Source organism: Manis pentadactyla, chromosome 8 (assembly GCF_030020395.1).
Source record: "Manis pentadactyla isolate mManPen7 chromosome 8, mManPen7.hap1, whole genome shotgun sequence".
Classification (NCBI taxonomy): domain Eukaryota; kingdom Metazoa; phylum Chordata; class Mammalia; order Pholidota; family Manidae; genus Manis; species Manis pentadactyla.
Window position 1 is genome coordinate 8,361,506 of NC_080026.1, and position 15,509 is coordinate 8,377,014.

The window sequence follows — 15,509 nt, forward strand, 5'->3', positions numbered from 1 at the left end:
GTATTTCAAAGCCTGTGTTCTCTCCTTGTCTAACACGGATTTATCTTATTTTTTTCATTTTTCATATAGCCCATGAAGTCACCACTTGGACGGCTTCCTCTTTCCCTGCACCCACTTGCCATTTCCATCACCGAATTTAATTAAGAACTACTTTATTTTGAAAAGTATAAATGTTTTCATCTCTCTCCTCAAAAATCCACTGATAAATTATACTAGATATTCTGTGATTACAAGTACAATAATTTTATTTAATGTATTTCTGGAAAAAATTGGAAGCCAGAGGATATAGTTGGAAGATAAATGGGAGACTTTGGCTAAGAATGACAAATCAAGAAATTGGATGAAAATGTACATTTTAATGCCTTTGGAAGACTGGCTGAAGCTAAATTTTGGGTAGCTTTTGGGATCTTGTTCAAATCACTTTCTTCTGGCAACATAAAAATTTCACAGCTTTCATAGGTAACTCATTGAGTTCTCACAATCCCATTTATATTCATCTAATGTTTAATCCTTTTTTCTTCTTACATCTGTCCCTATTTCCTAATGTTTTGCTATGTACTGTAAGGAAATGACCACAGAAAATATGCCTTCAGAATATCATCAATCCCCCAATTCTGAGGAGCAGGTTATCTGATTTGCAGAAGAACCAATTTGGGGTTGCCCAACTGAGCAAATAAAAACACAGGTTAAATTTGAAGTGTAGATTACAAAATAAGTGACATTTGTGATATACTTTAATGATTTGTTTATCTGAAATTCCAATTAAACTGGGCACTCCACATTTCTTCTGACAACCCTAACTGGCACCCTTGACTGTCAGTGAAGAAGTTGAATGACTGCGAAACCAACAAAAATATCTACAGAGGAAATGCCACCTACTAACTGGAGCTACCATACATGAATATATCTGTCTTTCACCAATCCTTCAGCCTGTGAAACCCAGTAAACGAGACATGTAAGGTCATGAGGGCAAATCAAGAATTCACTGAACAACTGAAGACAAGAGGAGGGGCTGAGTGGTGGTTAAGAGGTTAAGTGCAGCCTGGCTTGTCACTGACGCAGGAAGAAATGAATTCAAGAGGAAGTCATTCTGGCAGGGCAAGACTCTACTGCAAGGTCATTAACCAAGACCCTTCTGCCTCGGTGGTGTATTAGCTTGAAGTGTATTAGCTTGCTCCTCACCATGACACGGAAGGCATTCCTTCACGATCTGTCAAAGGACAAAATCATTTCTTTTTCATCCTCATCAGAGTCTTCTGGCAAGCACAGAAAGCTCAGAAACTACGAAAAGTTCTCTTTTAATGACTTTGATAAGGTCAGGTTGCTTGATTCATTCAGCAGTGGGTGCCAGGCCCAGGAAACACCAGTGTCAGGATTAAATTGCCTAGAAAAGCAGCTTATTCTTCTTTACTTTCACTCAGAATGGAAGGCAAGTTTGATGTGTTTGCTGGTCACTTCACCAAATTCAAATGATGAGATGAGAGGCATGGCAAACAGGTTGATGAAAATACTGGTGTGCGGCTCATCTGTGATAGCAGGTGGGAAAAGCTTAGCTAGTAAAGCAAGATCATTCACGATGTTACACTTCATTAACCAGATTGTCTACTGGGCCAGATAGAGGAGGAAGAGGACAGTTACTCAACTGATGGTATATAGGTTTTATTCCACGATTTTAGAAAGGAGAGCTTAGCTAAAAAGTATCATACTGTGTTATTTTTATTCTTCGGTGTGATATATTTGGCTGTCCAGATGTGTTCCTAACTATCAAGATATAATTTCAACTAAGTTAGTTTCTATCAAATCCTTTTCATCTCCAATTTTCTTAAAACCATGATTTAGAGTAATCTGTGATGTTCTGCACTAACCCTGACATTACCACTGCCCTTACCCTATTATGCTAATCAAACACTGACTAGAGGCTAAAGTCTGTTAAATAAGATAATCATTATTTTAAGAAGTTGGCATCAGATTTTAATGCCCTGAACACATCACACATTCTCAGAATGCTTATGCATTTCTCTAAAAATAAGGGATCTTTTCTCCCACAATATTAAGGCCATTTCTGCCTTACACCATTTGGCAAGAAATTAACATACTGCTGCCAAGAGGAGAGGGATTTGGCAATGATTTCACAAGGTAAAATCCTGCAAGGTGTTTCCATGGGGCACCACCAATGTGAAAAATGCCGCTGGTGTCTTGCCAATGTGAGAAGCGCAAGTTGGCCAAATGCACCTCGCTTGTCCAGGTGTCTGCTTAAGCCAAGAACCCTGGGAGCACTCCTGTCTAATGAATATTTTTGTTGGAGAAATGATTGTGGGGTTCCCCAATTATGTATGAGTTCCTTCTGCCAGAGTTGCCTGTGACCTTGGGTTAAACCTTGGTTTACTTTCTGTGCTGGGGATTTCAGCATGTTTACAACTTGATGATTTGCAGTTTGAACATCTCATGAAAAGAACGAATGCTTTTCTCAGAAAAGAATGCATATAAGCACAAATCCATGCCATCTATGTACGGACTCCTCAGTTAAGAACCTCTGCTCGGTGATTTACATCATTTCCTCAGCTTTGGTGATATCTGCAGCTTGGAGAAATGATTCATTGGGAACATTTTTGTTCAAATTGTCGAAGATGTTTGAGAATCACCTCCTGTTCCCTTTACCTCCAGGGTCATCTACTTGCTAGGGCAGGGTTCCTCTGGCTCCTTAGCTTCTGCCCAGTGTGTAAAAGGTCTACTGCCTCTCCTGGGACATTCCCTGCAGATTTTGAGGGTTGCTTTCTTCCATGCTCTCTTGGTGTCACATATCACTGTAAAACAACGATCCAAGACTAGCTCCTCTGTAACTCTGTGGCTTGGTGAATACTTGATTGGAATGGTTCTAGTTGACGTTGTTTTTCCCAAAACAGTGTCTCTCTTCCCATTTATAATAATACCAGTCAGTATTTAATGAGCACCTACTATGAGCCAGGTACTTTGTACCTACTGTCTGTAACTTTTTTTCCCCCAAACCCTGCAAAGTAGTTTTAACAAAGGAAACTGAGGTTTCAGACATATCGATTATTTTTCCAAGAGGCCTGACTCAAATTTCTTCAAGAAATATTCCCTGACCAGCACCACACTGAATTAAGAGATCTCTGCATTCACAGCACCGGTTGAGGCATTTGGCAGGACTTATCGCACTGGATCATAATCGCTGGTTTACCTGGTAATTTCTCACACTTGAGTGTAAGGTTCCTCTGGACTGAAGATGTACTCCCAGTGCCTGCTCAGTAAATGAATGGTCATCAGTTTGGAGTGCAGTCCTCGATCAGCTACTAACAAGTGGCCTAATTTTAAGTGAGCGGATCACCTCTCTGGACCTTTATTTCCATTTCTATCAAAATAAGAGGCCATCACTGTAAAAATAGACTCTGATGAATGAAGTCCCCACCACCTGGAAATGAATGATGAAAGCCATCACCTCCATCAAAGGCAGGTACCTCTGCTTTTCCGTACTGTCCTCCCTCAGTGTGTGTAAACTGCAATGGCTAAATTGGTATATGCCTTCCTGATAAAAGGATGGATAACTCCTCCACTTGCCAACTTCAAATGTTTTTTTTTATGACTTTGGCTGGGGGTACCCCAAGAAGCTTTGCACATTACCTGCCATTGGGATTTGTACCCATATCTGAAGGCCAAAATTAGTTTTTTATACTTCTTAACCCTAAACATAACTACCAACACAGAATAATAGGATATTTATGGACTGGGATACAAAAGTCCTTCCCTAAATTTAACTTTCAGGATGTTTTTAGTAAGCAAGGGCAGAGAACACCAAGGAAAAGCATGGTAAGGCTTCTAAAACTGTTCAAAACTGATCAAGTGCCTGTTGAAGGCCTATTTGTCCTACCCTGACAACGAAAATCCCAATGTAAAGTTTACTTTATGTATTTGCTATGAAGACTACCGAGGAGTACTTGGTCTAACTCCTTGGACAAGTAGCAAGACTTACCACATTAAGGGGAAAATAGACCACCCAGAGACAGAATTTATAATCATTACTGCACCACTGAAAGATAACATTTTTTCTTTCTTTAGCCATTAGGAAGTTTCTCTTTAGTCTTTCAGAAAGTGTCTGATGAAATAATAAGGCAGGCTAGCTAGTATAGAACGAAGGGCATTTAAAAGATATGACATCCTTTACTTTAGAAGAATTATCGAAATAGTCTGAAGGGAAAACAACTTTTAAACACATTTCCATCATAAAGTGCTCTGAAGTGGTCATCAGAATAAAATACAGACAAGCTTTAGGACTATTCCCATCCAAGCACTGGGATCCTGCCAGAGATATTGTGTAGAAAATAAAGGGGATTTAAAAAATTAGACTAAGTAGAAAAAAGTACTTCAGATGTTATTTAAAATGGATCACCACCTTAGGCAAGATATAGATTTTTCCTATCCAAGGCGGAGAGCAATAGTTATTCAACCTGCCGCTGACATTGCATTAAGCAGCAATTAGCAAAAATAATATGGAGTATACCATTAAATAACTGGCTTTTCAAGTCTCAGTGAAGGTTCTACTGGCATAATTAGATCTGGTTCACAAAAAAAACAAGTTACACCCAACTCGTATAATCTTTTAAAAGTTGGAAAGTTGTTTACAGAAGTCTCACCATTCAAACAAGTTTCACAAAAGTAGAGATCACGATATTCCTCCCCATTTACTTATCCAATACTCGCTACCAATGGTTACTTATCAAAAAACACTTCCTGGTATGCTACTAGTGTTCAAATCGTTATAAGTAAAAAAATGTGGATATATTTTCTAAATGTCTTCAGAAAAACCGTAGGACTAAAGAAACTGATACAAAACTTTTAGACATCATTCTGATACAGAAGAAGTTTAAAAGAGCAATAAGTCTGTGATAGAAAAATCGTTTCATGACTCAGACAACTTAGCACTTTTAAAGTTGCTGGGCACCACACCAGCTTTGGTTCAGCAAACATTACTTGGGCACCTCATATGTGCCTGTCTCCCTCTGTCGTTGAAAAGTCCATGGTCACTGGATGCGACAGGAGCTCAGGATGGAGCAGAGGGGAATAACCAGTGCCTTCACTGTACGAAGCCAATATGCAAATGGAAAAAAATCACAGAGCAAAGGTACAAAGATGAAACTTTTAAGTCATAAAGGATACAAAACAAGAACTCCAAAAAGCACATATTACTTTATCATATGTAAGGATTTTGTGAAGATGTGCTTCCAGTTGGAAAGATTCAGGATACCTGTGAAGACACACACAGTTTGTACCTTGCTGATTCACAGTGACTGCCTTCTCTACTGGCCCACCTGAACAGGGGATCAGCTGCTTAGTTCGACCTAGGTATGACCTCCAACAAACTCCTTGTGAGCTTCTATTTTTTCAAAACAAGTGTATTCCTCATCTGTTGAAATCTAAAATGTTTCATTACGTACCCCTCTATAGGCTTATGCTGAACTTGCCTTAGTAGCAGCAGGGAATCAATTCAATGGGTTGAAAAATAGTGATATTAGCTACCATTTATTGTTCTCTGTGTCACAGGCATGCATCATGCCATTTCATTTCATTCAGTTAACCCTTTGATATAGACATGATTATCCCCACTTTGCATATGAAGAAAGTGAGGCTTAAAGATTTCCAGGACCAGGTCCAAGGCCCATGGATTGAAAGTGAGGTCATTTCTTGGAAATGATACTAGGTTTGGGACTAGAACCTAAGATCCTAAATCACTATCCTATTCTGCCTTTTCATACTCCATGATAGAGCCCAAACTCACATACCCAATAAACTACATAATAAAAGCACTTACCTATCAAGAAAATAATATTTAAAATTTTCCTGTTTTTTAGTTGTTCATGAATTACCCTAAATTTTGTTTATTAAATAAAGCTTAACCAGTTGTATTAAAGTAATTCTCAGGCCTTTAAAAATGCTAATGGGCAAAAGAAGACCCCACTATGATTTCCCCTAATACTCTTACTAGCTCTCATTCTTACAGAGAGTCCTTTGACACTAAGTCCATGGAACCAACATTCCTTCAGATCCTCGAAGTTCTTCCAAGTGGAGGGGAACATCTATTAGCTGATATGGTCTTAGTTACTCTGCGTATCTTAACAGATACATCGTACAGGTGAGTTCTCAAAGAAATGCAGATCGGTGGCTCAGTTTTCTAACTTTTCTTACATGTGACGAGTGAATGTAGGGCGTGATCATGAGCATATATGCACACAGACATGCACACACATGCACACACGCAGGACTAAATGCATATCTAAAGGAGTATTTGGATTCATAAGCTTGCATGGAGAAAAAAAAGATTGTCCAGCTACGTGAAGGTGAAAGGTGGTGAATTGCAAAGCCTCAGAATTTGAGAATGAAATATACCACAACTCCTGAAATTGGCACAAATAGGTACTTGACACCAATGATAAGTCAAACCAAAAATTTGGTCTGTGCGTTTTATTTGGTACACGTGTTTGAGTTCTCATTTCCCTATTAGACAAAATAATTTCAAATTCCTGTAGATGGTCTAACATGACACATTTTCATCGTAGCAATAAGAACAATTTCTCATTTATTTGGAGTCCAAGCATGATTTTCAATAACCAGAATGTAAGAAAGTCTAAGATAAGTTTTGTTGATTTTCTATGTTCCTGTGTGTACTATACTGTATATTGTGTCAGAAGTGCAGGGATATTTCTCTCTCTCTGTGGCCTGCCAAAGTCTCAGTGATTTAGAACTGAATGTAAAACAAAGTGCCTAATGTTAATTTTTGAATTACTCTCGAGGGGAAATTATTAACTGTATTTAAAAAATACATATTAACATGATAAAAAAAGAACATTATAAAAAGCATATAAAATTATATACAAAAAGATAATAGCAACACCATTCGGTGTCGGGGCACAGTTTTATCTTTTGCAGTAAGTCAGTGCACTGGAAGGAACAATGATTCTTTTGCCCTGAAGAAAAGTCTAAACGAACTTCCACTCTGCTCAGGAAGGTAGAATGCTATGCACTACACTACATTTTGATTCCTTGAAAGCAAATGACATCTCTAAAAAGTGACTACTAAAGTTCTACCCTTTACTTATTTGGAAAATTGGTTTATTTAGTACAGATTATTTTCCAAATATTCTAGACAAAGAATTACTATAGCACTGCTAGGTATCTGATAATAGGGAATAAAAATAAGATCTTTAAAATCATTTCACAATTTTGTTATAGTTACACTTTTCAATAAAATCGATACAATTATATGTAAATTCCAGAATAGGTGATTTTAAAATACAATAATTTGTTTTGATTCTTAGGAAATATCAGGTTAAAATAAAGAAATGCAATTGTTTTTAATACTCAATTAACTTGAGCATTTTTCATCTATATGCTATAAGTAATTTTGTTCTTTCTACTTCATAGACAACAGAAGTTCAGGAGAAGCATTATTTATTGTAACAATTCGACTTAAAACCTACACGTGCGATTTTGAGATACAACAGTTATTTGTAGATTTTAGACTATGTTCCATACTGATAGACTGAGTATGACATATTTGGCCTAAAATCTTTTCCAAGCTTACAATATGGTCTGTACTTTCAAGTGATGACGAAGACAGACTGGTAGTCGGAAAACAGGAAATTAATTTTTGAAAAATCCTTAGATTCCTTTGAAGTCTGTTGTAACACCATTTCTTCATGTACACTAACTGCACTTTGGTGATTTGTTTTTACATTACTCTGTTTACTCTTTTACTTTCCAAATTTGATTTGAATTGCATTTACACAAATAAATTTGTCTATATACATTTAAATATTCAGACTATGAACTTTTATGTACATGCTGCTGAGATTTGTGTGGAAATAGTATGGCTCAAGCCAATGCAAAAAAAGACTTCAAAGTTTTGAGTGAATTTGCATGGAGACATAAATTATCCAGGATATTCAAAGCCATAAATTTGCTGCAGGACATATACAGCTCTCTCGTGGCTCACGGAAACACAACAATTCTCTTCATTTCACATTTGTCTACTATCACGTTTTCTCCAAGAATCTTCACATGCTCTCTTCACATGCTCTCTTCTTTGCCCTCACTGTTTTTATTTCTATATTCAGGATGTGTTAACTGGCAGCAGTTGCATTTACAAAATTAATAGTATTGGACTGCCTAAATTGATTTTAAACTGGGTTCTCTCCTGCCTCCTGAGCTCTGCCTAAAACACACTCTGATGTTAATAGATACGACCTATGGGCACAACCTAAGTTAAAAGTGAAATAAAAATTTTTGCTTTTCAGAATTGTTGGATTAAATATGGTTGACCTTAAGAAAAATTTTGAAATATATATATATATATATATATATATTAGATAGCTCTGTGTGTATAATACATTCTATTTTAGTTGTTATTATATATAATATAGTATAAAGCGTAATACATATACACATATCTGAAATACGTGTGCATATATATTTCATTATTTTATGTATAGGCATGTTAAAAAACAAAAGTCTACCAATATGTTGTTTGGAGCAGAGGACAGCATATCCCATTCAACAAAAGAAGGAAATGTATTTAAAATAAAACCCCTTAAGCTGCAGTCATTCTTGCAAGTTTTAAGAGTTTAGAAGAAAAGGGCAGATTTTGCATTTTAAAAAAATTCACAAAAACATGAATTCCTTCTTCTAAACTAATCTCAGGATCTTAAATAAATGTCATACTGTCCCCACAGAATGATAAAGGGTGAGAATCTGGCCCTGAATGACTACAACAGTGATTTCCCAAATATTTGGAATAACTGTCCTTCACTGATTTAAACGGCCATCCCCTTGCTTTGGACGGCCTTCCACCCACCGGCTCCTCATTTTTAAATAAAAGAAACTGTTGCCAAACTACCAAGTCTTAATCATTATGATACAATTAACTCCCTCTTTTCAGTGCTAAGTAATTGAGTTTATCTAGACATGGACTAGCCCTTTGAATGTAAGTTCCATGGATTCATTTTCAAATATTTTTATAAATATAGAAACACAAGGTACTTTCATGACTAAACATCACTTCACCTCATCTTTCTGACATATTTTCATACACATACAACCTGTAATGTAGACAGATGCACACTTGATACAAATTAAAATAACATTTTTTTCCCATCAACATCGTATTGATATTGCTGAGCTCAGATATTTAAAAATGTTAATGATATGGATAGACATCGTCTCTCTGATCATGCTGTTTTAATTAAGTTCATTTTAAATTAGGTTTTGGAAATAAAAAAGCGATGTGAACAATAAAAGTGAGTACACATTTGTTTGGTACATGTCAGACTTAAAACTATGATGTAATCACACATTTTACAAAAGTGTGCTATTTTAGTGTGTGGAAAAAGAAGACTTTGTCTTGCCTGTGACATTTATGAGAATCACTTTACAGTCAGAGTCAACTGAAAGCTAAAGTCACAGGAAGTTGAACATATTGAGTTCAAAATAGCACTCTCTAAAAAGTCCCAAAGATATTTAACAACAATTAGAAAAATTAAAGAAGCGTCTAAAGGATATATCCCCCAAATAATAAATTATTTCTCTGATGAGGGTGTTTAACAATAAAATATGGACTGAAGACTCTACAACTGAAACCCTCTCTTAAAATGAAATGAAAATGTTAACTTATTAAAACTGTCCTGGATGTCGTATGGAATATGAACAAAAGAATTCTAGTATTTAATTCCAGATACCTCACAAGATTTTTGCTTAAAACGTTGTAAGTCCTCATATTTCCCCTCTTTTAACCCAGATCTTTCTCTGCAATCAAAAACTTTTCAAAAATGGATTTAGAAGCCTAACCCCATTTTTTTCTCACATGAAATTATTCCATCAGAACAAAACACCCATGTTTCAGATTGAGAAAACAGTAAGATTTAACAAACTAGTTAGCTGAAAACCCAGAACACCCTGCCAGTTTCCACAATGAACTCAAATAGCCAATCCTCATCAGTGTCTTTCACAAATAAAATCAGGCGCATCATGAAATCTGTCACCATACCTGCGCGCGCTTTAAACGACTGGGGCACACACACTGTAGAATCTTCCCCCTGATAGACGAAGCACACTTCACCTAACTGCTGCAAAACACTGCTGCAGACGAGCCCAGTGCATTTTTTTTCAGGCAACTGATCCCGCTTTCCAGCAGCCCTGTGACCTCTGAACCAGCCTCTGCCCCCCACCCCCTTCTGCAGTCAAAGCCTCCGAGCTGGTCTCATTTGCATAAGGCTCGGGCAGCCCTCCAGCCGCCGAGGCGGAATGCTGGGTAAGGGATTGTGGAACCGCAGTCCTGCCAGAATACCTGAATCACTGGAGAGCTGGCATACGCGACGGGGAGTGGGCACAGATTTCACTGGGCTGTCACATCACGGCCCCCACCCCACCCCCATGTCCATTAATGCATAAGCGTCTTTAACTCTTTGTTTTAGAGTCTTTCTTCCCCGCCCCCCCCCCCCCACCCAAAGAAGCTGTCAGCAGCGACTATGGTAACCAGGGAAACCCAAATAGTCAAATACTTCATTTAAATACATGTGGGAGGCCAATTTAAAATTTTCATTAACTTCTCTTGTTTTTGAAACAGCTTTTTTTTTTGCATTGGAATACATATTGCACGCATCATCAGGGACACAGGGAATTTCTTTTTGTTGTGGCTCACACAGTATCTTGCATAAATTTATTTTAGTCACTATATAAATATATGAAGTCACTATAGTATTTCTATAAAATATTAAATGTGCCCTAGTGTCTTAAAGACGACTATCCTAAATGGTGTCCAAAAAATTAATTGTAAAGCAGGTAGGTCCCCGAAAACCTTTGAAACAGTACAGCAACCAAAATGTAGGGCAAAGTTACGCTATGTATTTAAATCTAAAGATCCGTGTAGCAATAATGCTTGTCTGTCTTTGGCAAAGATGTTCTGTGTTGTGCCATTATTTGCTAGAGTTATTTCTTCCCTGTCTTCCTACACACAGCAATCTATTTAAAACATAAACTCTATTGCTCATAAACCTAAGAAGTGGTTATTTTCTAGATACAGAAGGTCATGTGTGTACGTATTTTTATAAATACACATGAAGGCACATATTCTTCTTTTCTAAGTGGTGAGTCAATGGGAATATGCATCATCACATGATTAATCCATTCTTCTTTTTTAAAATTAAGCTAATTTGTTTCTCTCCATTAGTGAGTGAATACTATCTACAAAATAAAAGGTTTTACTCAATAATATTTTCTATCTTTCAAAAGAAATAAAACATGAAAAATAAAGGCATACATTAATGTAGATATATAGTACTATAGTTAAATATAAAATACATTGTGGTAATAGAAGTATGGCATTTCAGAATTTTCATATTAAAAAAAATTTTTATTTAAATATTTAAATATTCCAAACCTTCCTCTTGCAGTACACCAAAAAACATCAATAAATTCTGAATGATACCTCATCTAATTTATAAGACACGTAAACTATTACAATGTAGGATTTTTTAACACTGGAAAAACAAATTTGGATGTTTTTATGTGAAATATTTCTTAGCATTATTCTGCTTTATATTATTTCTGCTGATAAAGAAAGGTTAGAAATTATTGGATGAATTTTTTTCTTACCCATAAATTTTTAAATAGGATAAATAACTATTCCATTTACTATGGTCATAAACATTTCTCTCTCTCTCACATCTGACGACATCAACAATTTAATCGCAATGGGTCAATTCAAGTGCATCCTTCACATTACACACTGCAAATATCTTGCAAAGTTTTTGTTTAAGGCAGAACACATCAGCCTATCCTAATTTAAATCCCATCAAACACAAGGAAGTGTTGGAGTAATTTATAAAATCACTGACCTGTTCAAATAGCTGTCGTCTTAGTCCTTGCACTCTTTATTCATTAGAATCCAAAAGACACTGATGATCATTTTAGACTGTGTGTCAGCATCACCGAAGGCACTGCTCTTCCTGGTTCAGCGGAATCTGCTGAAATTTGCCAGCCCTGTGTTTTATTGCTGGTACCGTATGCTTTATTGTTCAGCCACAAGAGCTTCACTCTGCACAAAGACTCATTACCTACTGCTTGCTGCACGAATTCAGCCTTACTGAGGCTGCCTATATGTGATCACATGGGAGTTTTGTCTGAGAAAGCCAGGCATGCCACTGACTTCACTGTGTCTATGGATATTTTTATCAGCTAAGGTCTGCTAGGAGGAAGGAATAACAGATTATGAAGCCGCTTTAAGTCATTAATGCAGCACAACTTATGGAAATCCCCTTACAAGGTTGTTTTTTTTTTTTTAATTGTGGAAACCGTTTGAGCAGGCATTCAAAAGCAGCTAACTAGATTTTATTTTAATAAGAGGCTGAATAATAATTTAAGGAAGAGGAACTAGCAAAAAGCCGTTTCCTACCGTCTGCTTTCTGGAAGTACTTTTGTACAAATGTTATTAAAAAGCCTTGCTCAACTGAATGCTTTGACAGTATGTTTTAACCTTTAGATTGCTGGTGTTTCTTTCTTGGAGGAGATTATTTTCTAAAAGGATATGTGGCTGTTTCCCTCACAATCTTCTCAGTGAAAAGCTCAATCACTGAGAAATACTCTATATGAATAAAAATAGAGACATCCTAATTACTTTTGATAAAGTAGATAAGAGGGTGGGTCTCTTTATTGATGTACATAAATGAGGTAGATGATTAATTTATCTTCTCAAAAGATGACACATTCCCAGAACAGCTGACTTAAAAGAACAATGAAGATTTCAATGTAAAGATCTAAAGGACATGTGGTTCATATTAATTCTTTAAAAGTGCAGTGACTTATGTTAGACAGCTTACCTCAATAAAGCATATGGTTTACCTTATCTGATTTCAGTGTTAACAAGTAGTTTCAGAGCTGACTACTCAACATTTCCAGGAATTTTCTGCTGTATAGATATTGAATTAATATATACATACACATGGACATGTGTATATATGTGTATACATATGTTTGATACATATACCTATAAATACACATATATAGTCAGATTATTTTTCTAAACATATTTTTTAATTACCTAAAGTTATTTCTCAAAATTTGAAAATGGATTTTAGATTTTCAAATGGAAAAGCTATTTATTGGAATTTCATGAAAAAACTGACTTTTTATTTCTTTAATAATCTGTCTGAATTGGACTGGTAATTGAAAGCTTGTTGTTGCTTGCTAATGTCAGTGGAAATGTTTTGGCAAATACATGCAAAGTGCAACAAAGGGCACAGAGGAAATGAAGCACCATAAATGAAGATCAGAAAATACATTTTCTATATAGTTATATATGCAGTCCATTTTAATATTTAAAAATAATACAGTAATCTTAAAAATAATAAATATACATATATTTACTAAGACTTCCATTAGTAAGGAATTATTTTCTGGAAATAATTATAACTTAAATTTTTTCATGTCGATTGGAATTTTTAAAAATAATTTTAAGCCAGAGTGGGCAAGTGGGGCTAAACAGCCCAGTTTCTAAGTACAATGATTTAACCTCATTCTTTATAATATTTTTTTGTAGGTTCAGCATTGATTTAGAATGTTTCACGGCTTCAATAAATGCCTGTTGGTGGGTTTTTCTTAACAATGAAAAGATATTCAGATATGTTTTAAATGCCACCATTTTAATGTATTTGTTCCAAAATGCTCATGTTCATTTTTTCCTCTGCACACAAAAGCAATGCTAAAGCTACAAAACCTTGGGGCATTCAAAAAAAAAAAAAAAAAGGAAAACAGTGTTCCTGGCTTGTAGTGTACTTCTGGGTTTTTAAAGATATGTACATTCCTTATACTATCTTTGATGATGTCATCATGTTAATGTACAAGGAAATAAACAAAAGGCAGCCATTTTTCTCTTACTGCATCACTTCAAAAACAGTGAAATAAAATGGTTGCCAAATGGAAAGGAAGATTCAGCAGAATACTAAGTTACTTTCAAATTTGGGGGAGAGGGAGAGGGAGGGGTGAAATTGAAAATAAAAACCACATATATATGACATTTTATGAACATATGCAGAGAAATAATTTACAATAAGAAAACAACTATAAATAAATACAAGGAATATAGAAATAGCTACCAATTAAAACAAATTAAAACAATGAGTCTCCAATGGAAAGACTATAGCCCATAAACTTTATAAATTAAATGTAAGGGCCTATTAAATTCATTAAAATATTGAAAAAGATATTTAAAGGCAGACAACAGAGCTTGAAAGGTCTAGAAAGAGACAGAATGATCACGAATAGTAATAATTTTCCCAGGTCTACTATTTTCTTAAGTGACCTTGGAAAGGTTATTCTAGTATCTTACACCTTGATATTTAAGTCTGCAAAACAGGAACAGGGAAGTCTTTGGGAAGCATGTCACCGAAATCTATAGCAATATTTTTATTCTTCGATTCCCTAAATTGGCTTTCACCAAGCATTGTCAACTAACATGACTAAAATGAGAAGAAGTGATGTAAAATTCTAATGACTGTTTAAGGGAGTTTTTAAATGTATCATCCTCACAGCAGAGACAAACATGCAATAAGTAGGACTTTTGAAAACAAAAGGGGATTTTTTTCCACATGAAGGAAAAAAAATAAAAATAAATTTAGTAAGTAATTTGAAACAAATTTCATAAAATGGCAACAAATTGCAAAATATACCCATCCTTCCAATGAGAATTCTGGAACTCTCTGTTGGCAATATAACAAGAGAATTGTAGCAGAGTTTCTGATTCTTACATTATACAATGAACAATGGTGCCTCTGCTTATATAACAGTTTCATCAGCCAAGAATTGTTTAAATTTGAAATTGACAGAGAAACACAAGATCACAACTTAAAGAGGCAAATTCCATTCAAGATGAAAAGGACATTTTGATTTACTTTGTTATATTAACAGCTGTGAATTGAAAACAAGATATTTTAACTCTTACTATTGACTCTTACTAGCTTGGTTTTTCTTCAGTGACAAAGAGGCATCATAGAAGTATTTTGTTTGCTTCCCTTTGCTACAGAATAACCAAAGCTCATCAGAAATATTCCAAAATATTTTTAATCCACTCATGCAGTAATTTGGGCATAGACATACTAAATGGATGATCCCTTGAACATTCTACTACACGAAGGAAGATGGAGAAGATTTACTAATACCATCACCTGTGTTTCCTGGAACTGTATTAATTGGCATATATATCTGTACCTTCTGTTGGATTTACCCTTGATTGGACTGGATTTTCTTGCTACATTTCATCCTTGCTCACAACCCATTCAGAGAAGTTGATACATTGGCCACGTTAGCCTCAAAATCCAGTACTAATTCAATTCAACAAATATTTATTGAGAAGGTACCATGTACTAAGCTCCGAGACAGTTGCCAGGGATACAAAAAATGAAACACACACTGTTTACAAGATGATTATAGTATCTGTAGCTTAAAAAAAA

General features: G+C 35.6%; 1 protein-coding gene across 4 annotated transcripts in view; it reads right to left on the minus strand.

Moving 5' to 3' along the window:
- CSRNP3 (cysteine and serine rich nuclear protein 3) overlaps positions 1 to 15,509 on the minus strand; it is a 175,677-nt gene that overhangs the window by 70,422 nt on the left and 89,746 nt on the right. Inside the window, exon 1 of one of the 4 annotated variants that reach the window (XM_036884392.2) lies at positions 11,901 to 12,197. The exons of 2 other annotated variants lie outside the window; for them this stretch is intronic. The gene's annotated coding sequence lies outside the window, so the exon portion shown is untranslated. Of the gene's footprint in view, positions 1 to 10,051; positions 10,152 to 11,900; positions 12,198 to 15,509 lie in introns of those variants that run through there. One more of the 4 variants, XM_036884393.2, reaches the window with a different exon arrangement.